Below are 6,650 nucleotides of genomic sequence, written 5' to 3' on the forward strand. Positions count from 1 at the left end.
CTATGTGTGAGGAGGATACTGCGCCTTGGTGGTTGCAACTTAAATCAAAATCTTTGACTTTACCGACTAATTTTGTTTTTAAACGCTCTTTTGCATTGGCTAACGCAAAAGCTCTTATTAGGCTAGTTTATGGATAACGAGTAAAAAAGTCTAAGTTCGGGCGGAGCCGAACATTAAATATATGTTTTTCACCTTTCCGAAAGCTACCGGTACATGGTAAACCGGGGTGTATCCATTTTGAGTAAATTAGTGTCCTTAAATTTCGAAATATTGAAGTTTCAAGCATTTCTGAAATTTACTGTTATATGAAAAGCGGCCGTAATTTTAGTTCCATTTCAATAATTTTCAACGTTTTGCTTCTATGTGGCAAGTACAATAACCACACCGAGTTTGGTACAAATTGGTAGAACGGTTACCGAGATACATATATGTGATCATAAGTGGGCGGTGCCACGCCCATTTTTCAAAATTTTACCCTAAACGTATTTCTTGGTAACGAATTTTTGCAAGCATCAATTTTGAATAAATTAGCTTCAATAATTACTGATTTATCGAAGATTTCGTATTTCTCTAAATTACCGTTATATGGGATTATTGTCCTATATCAAAAATTTTCGGCCATTTAGTATGCTATATCAAGGCCAACAACTGTGCAAAGTTTGGAATAAATTGATGCAGCGGTTACCAAGATATACACATGTAACCATAAGTGGGAGTGGCTACGCCCATTTTAAAAAAAATGTTAATATTCTTATTTTTCGTCTAAAATTTATTATAAATATCAATTTTGAGTGAATTATCTTCAGTAGTTACTAAAATATCGCAGTTTTTGTATTTATGAAAATTACCGTTATATGGGAGGTAGGCGTGGTTATTGTCCGCTTTCGCCCATTTTCAATACCATCCGTCCTACGCCCGAAAGAAGGGCACATACCAAGTTTCGTTAAGATATCTCAATTTTTACTCGAGTTATCGTGTGCACAGACGGACGGACGGACGGACGGACAGACAGTCACTGCTTAATCGATTTCTCTTTTCATCCTGATCATTTATGTATACATTTGTCTATATCTATCTCGATTCGTTTTGCCTATTACAAACAACCGTTATGTGAACAAGGTTATAATACCCTTGTGCACAAGTGCGCTCGGGTATAAAAATTGCAGTTATTGGAAAAGGTTACGTGGCACCTCCCATACAAACCGAATTTTTCATACTGCATATCCCGGAAAATGTTCATGGAAGAGGTCACGAACTTGGTATGGAGATATATGAAAGCAATCGCATACTCATGGAGATAAATTGTGGTTATCGGAAAAGGAGGCGTGGCACTTCCCATACACATTGAATTTTTCATACTGCATATCTCTGAATGTGTTCATGGAAGAGTACTGGATATTTGGTATGTACAAGGTATATAAAACGCGACTGGTCATGAAGAAAAGTTGGGGCTATTGGAAAAAGGGACGTGGCACCTCCCATGGTAAATTACTCGAAAATGGTATAGAGATATATGAAATCAATCCCATGCTCTTAGAGAAAATTGGGGTTATGTGGGGGGGATGTGGCGCCTGTCAAACGCACTGAAACTATTACGTATCTTTGTATGCATGTACAGTTTTGCTAAGTTATTTAAGACGGCAAATATGTCTTCTGACAACCACCAAACCGTAATATTAGAAGACAAACGCGTCACTAAAAATTACGAACGTGAACTCTTGGTGAAAATGTTGCACCAAAATGTTTCAATACACGGTTAAAATTTCGGTTTTAATTTTAAACTTTTTGGACCACATAAATGACCAAAATTTAGTTTCAAATACAAACCTTCTAAATTAAAAAAAAAGAGGGCACATATGTTGGGTTTAGAATTTAAACAGTTCGGTTTACGGTTTTCGGTGCTGCAATAATGTTATTTTTTACTTAAAGTTGCCACCTGCTTGAACTGTCGAATTTAGTTAACTTATCCAAAAGTTATATCAAATGTCAAAATTTGGATGTCAAACGAAAGAGTGTTAAGAAGTCTTTAGTTAAACATTAAGAATATTTTTGGGGTGTTGGAAGAGGATTGCCATCTGTCTAAAAACTTATTCAAATTACCAAATGAATTATTAAAATATGGGTATCAATCGAATGGGTTTGAAAAATCTTTATTTCTGAACTATATTTAGCGGGGTTGCCACATGTTTAAAAAATAAAAATCAACTTAATTCATCAGTTAATTAAAATATGTATCGCAATGTTAGAGGAAGAATATTTAAGAATATCTTAGCGGGAAACTACTTTTGAAGAAAGGTGCCACCTATTTCAAAAGTAAAATTGAATTAACTTTTAAGCAAGTTATATGAAATATGAAGCGAAAGGGTGTTAAAAAAACTTGAGTTTGAACATTTAGAATGTTTGAAGAAGGTTGCACGTGTTTATAAAGTGGCATTCAAATTATTTATGAAGTTGGATGAATTATTAAAAGATGATCATCGAAATGATTTTGAAAAGACTTTATTTCAGAAATATATTTAACAGAATTGTCAGCTGTTTAAAAAATCCAACTCACTTAAATTAGGGCAATTACCTAATTCAAATATGTGTTTTAAAATTTGTTAAGAAATCTTTAGTTTGAACACTAGAAATATTTTTTTGGGTGTTTGAAGAAGGTTGCCACCTGTTCAAATACTCAAACTATTTAAAAAGTCAAATGAATTATTAAAATATAGGTGTCAGTCGTAATGGGGTTGAAAAGATTTTATTTCTGAAATATATTTAAGAGGGTTGCCACGTATTATATGAGCTGCATTCAAATTATTTAATTGTTGTTAATTTAATTTTAAGATAATATAATTTTTAAAGGATGGGTATCAATCGAAAAGGGTCTGAAAAGGCTTTGTGGTAGGTTTTGCAATTCACTTCCGAGTGAATTTAAACCACATTCGCTTCGAACTCAAATTAAACATTGCAGAAGTTTACTCGAAAATAAATTGTATAACCTGAAAAATAAAGACCTTGCCTGTTTTGAAATTAGAAACTTTTTATCGGTACAGGGTCATTTAAAATTTGATAATATTAAAAACCTACTCTGCGAAACGGCTGTACGGATTTAGAAGAAATATGACACTCGAATTGCTTATACCTTACTAATATTTGGAATAGTTTGTAGGTTTTTGAAATTCTGTCTTGGGCGTTTTAATACCGTGCGGGTTCACTAGTTTCATTTATCTGTTGAAAGATATTAAAAAAATACAAAGAAGTTCTAATTTTTGTCAATGGAAACTTTTATTTCATTCAAAATTAGTTTCTACCAGTCACAAGGCGATGCCCCACCAGTCACAGCTTAAAATATATTTTTTTTTTATTTCTATAAAGAATATATAAACCTAATTTTTATTGAAATCGAAAGCGTATAATTCATATTTTACAACACAAATATATCGTCCGCGAAAATTACGTGTTTTGGCTAAAATTCATCTTTGAGTGCACAAGGGTAAAATAGAGTTCTTTTCAATGTCCCACCAGTCACATTCATTCAAATGATAGTTACATAAAACTAAGAAATCGTTTGGTACTTTTGTTGAAGCAATTTTATACATTAGTTAACATTCTATGTTAAAAGATATCTTTCGCTGTTGTATAGGTTTTGACGACATAGTTATAATTTCACAATTGATCATATTCTAGATTAAAATTTCCCACTAATCACAATGGAAATGACCCTAACTCTTAGTTTTATTATGGAGCTAATTTCGGTGGAGAGGCATTCCACACTATTTCAATTGGTCAAAAAGTACTTTTGCTCGATTTTCGGATAATTGGCAGTACTTGTAAACGCAAAAAGAAAAACAATTTTTTTTTTTTCAAAAGTTATACGACAACGAAAATATTAGATATCTCGCCGTAAGCCACAGGGCTGCCAGCTATACTTAGTGTGTAGTACCATATTAAGGAAAAAAGTGCCAAAATGTGCCAAATGGAAAAATAAAAGTGCCTAAAAAGGTGCCATTCTTTTTAATTCTTCCCATTTAGCATTAAAACTAGAAACACATTTCTAAAACAAAAGTCAAGATAAACCAGTTCTATACACAACAGAAATTAGAAAATTTTAGTTAAGAAAAAGAAGTACACGCAAAGGATTTCACAAAAATTGATTGAAATATTATTATTTTTCAAAAGTGCCATTTTGGCACTTTGTGCCAAATTGAAAAATTAAGTGCCATTTGAAGTAAAATAGGGCCAAAAATGGCACGGTTTAAGCCAAGTTGGCAGCCCTGGTAAACCATTGTTTATCACATCATATCTCGACAAATATTGGTTGAATAAAAAAAATCATTTAGTACTTTTCTATTGACAAAGAGTCAGAGATTTATAGTAAAAAATATATATTTTTTAAGTAAAATTTTCAATCCGTTTGTTAGTGAACAATTTAGAATGTTGCAAAAAAAACATGTTTGCAGGTTTTTAAAAACGTGTTAGAGTGTATATCAAAGATTTAACTGAAACATTTTTAAAGGGTGTCTCCATATAGGGCCTGAGATATTAATTGTTTCGTAAAGCAGTGACTGATGAAAAAATTAAAAAAATTGTGGGGTTGTAGGTGTTCTGAACAAAACCCGTGTAAATCCAAGTTTCCAAAATTGTGGAATATTTAAAAAAAATTCAACAAACTTTCGTACAAATTTCGAGGTTTTTTAAATCATAGTTTTTAGCCATTTTAAACCTATACTTTATTCTACTAGAACTGCATACTCAGAATCTAGTTAAATAACTCGAAATTTTTACGAAAATTTGTTGAATTTTTTTAAATTGCATAAATTTTTAAGGCAGTGGCACTCGATTGTTACATTTGTACACATTAGTAGATTTTTATATTGGTACAAAATAAAAAAATGGGACATTTTTTTGTAGTCAAAAGATTGGTACAATACAGCGATGTTCTATTGAAAAATTTCAACAAATTAATTTTCGTGATTGAGATAAAGAAAAATATTTGGGATACGATTTGCACCAAATTTTGGGAAATACCCAGTCGTGTGGCACTGCCGTTAAACTTGCATTTATACGGATGTTGTTAAAGAATGAACAATAAAAAAACTAACCAAAATTAAATAACAACAAAAATAATATTTTAAAACTTGTGAAAATTTGGTGCGGCTTTAATTTTTCGACTACTGTACATTAGGCTGCATCACCAAAAAAAGTTGCGGTTTTTCCGGCGGGATTACCAAACCTAGTATATTTTAATATTTCTACCAAAATAGTTCGGAAAAACATTAGGATTAACGTGAGCTGGACCCTCTAAAAATGGAGTTTTTTTATGAATAAAAATAGTTTCTTAAAGGATTTTTTGGAAAAAATCCCCCAGATGATAAAACAGTTTAAGCTTAAAAAATCTACATAAAAATCTCAAAAAATGGTATCCACTGTGCTGTTTTTTAACTATTTTCAAAGATTTGTGTATTTGAATAACTGCTCCAAAACTGGACCGATATAAACTTATGAGGGATCAGTGGAGAGGTATATTCTCACCCTTTTTATTTCTTTGCATAAAAACTCATTCACGTCACGTCACGTTCTTTATCAAATACCAACACATCTTAATTCAACATGGAATGACACGCGTTTATCTTACCTTCCTCTTTGATATTCTGAATGAACTTATTCGCAACGAAATTAAAAGGGTGAGAAAATACCTTACCAATGATACCTCATAAGTCTAAATAGGTAAGGTTTTGGCTGAGTTATTCAAGTTTTTCTTAAACCAGTCTTTGAAAAAAGTGCAAAAACAGCATCAAAAATCTCATTGTTATGATTCCATAGAATTTTTTTTTTAATTTTTTTATGCAAACTTTTTAAGCTTAAATTTTTCAGTCATCTGAGGTAATTTTTTCAAAAAATATTAAAAAAAAAACTTTTTATTAAAAAAAACCCAATTTTTTGAGGTATTTTCAAATCGGTCCAACTCACGTAAATCTTAATATTTTTGCGAGATATTTTGGTGGAAATCTTAAAACATAATAGATTTTATAATCCCAGTGGAAAATAGTACCGTTTTACTGTACATAAGTTGACTATTGTTGGTCCACCAACTTTAAAGAGCACCTGCCTTCTAAGAATCAAACGCTAGTTTCCAGTTGGCAGTAGCTTTAAAAAACTATTTATTAAAGAGAGCAGTATTAACAAACAATTCAATTACTGGCAAATATTTTTCTTTAAAAGTTTTAAAGTTTAATAGGCAAATAAAATGGTAGTTAAATTCAATTTCAGCTATCGTCGCGTTGGTGTACATACACGCCGAAGATTGTATTTTAATTGTCAATTTAAGATTCCCACACTTTCACTTCTCGTTTTAATAATAAGGCGGTGTTGCAACAACTATGATTACTGGACCGTGCTATAATTTCCAGGCAATAGCCTCATGCGATTATCAATTATATTCTCTGTTGTTTGTGTGAAATATTTTGTTTTTGTCAGTATTTTTCTCTTAATCAAAATGTGTTGAAATAAAAGTGAAAATAAAAAAATATTTTGCCAGAATCAACATCAATAGGCCATCTGAATACGCCATTTCGGATTGGCTGGCCAAAGTCAAATAAGAATGAAAGTAAAAGGTTGTTAATGAAAAGAAAATGAAGGAAAAGCATTTTGGTTTTATTTTTGTG

This window comes from Rhagoletis pomonella, unplaced genomic scaffold, assembly GCF_013731165.1.
Source record: "Rhagoletis pomonella isolate Grant_MI unplaced genomic scaffold, Rhpom_1.0 Rhpom_scaffold_00112, whole genome shotgun sequence".
Lineage (NCBI taxonomy): Eukaryota > Metazoa > Arthropoda > Insecta > Diptera > Tephritidae > Rhagoletis > Rhagoletis pomonella.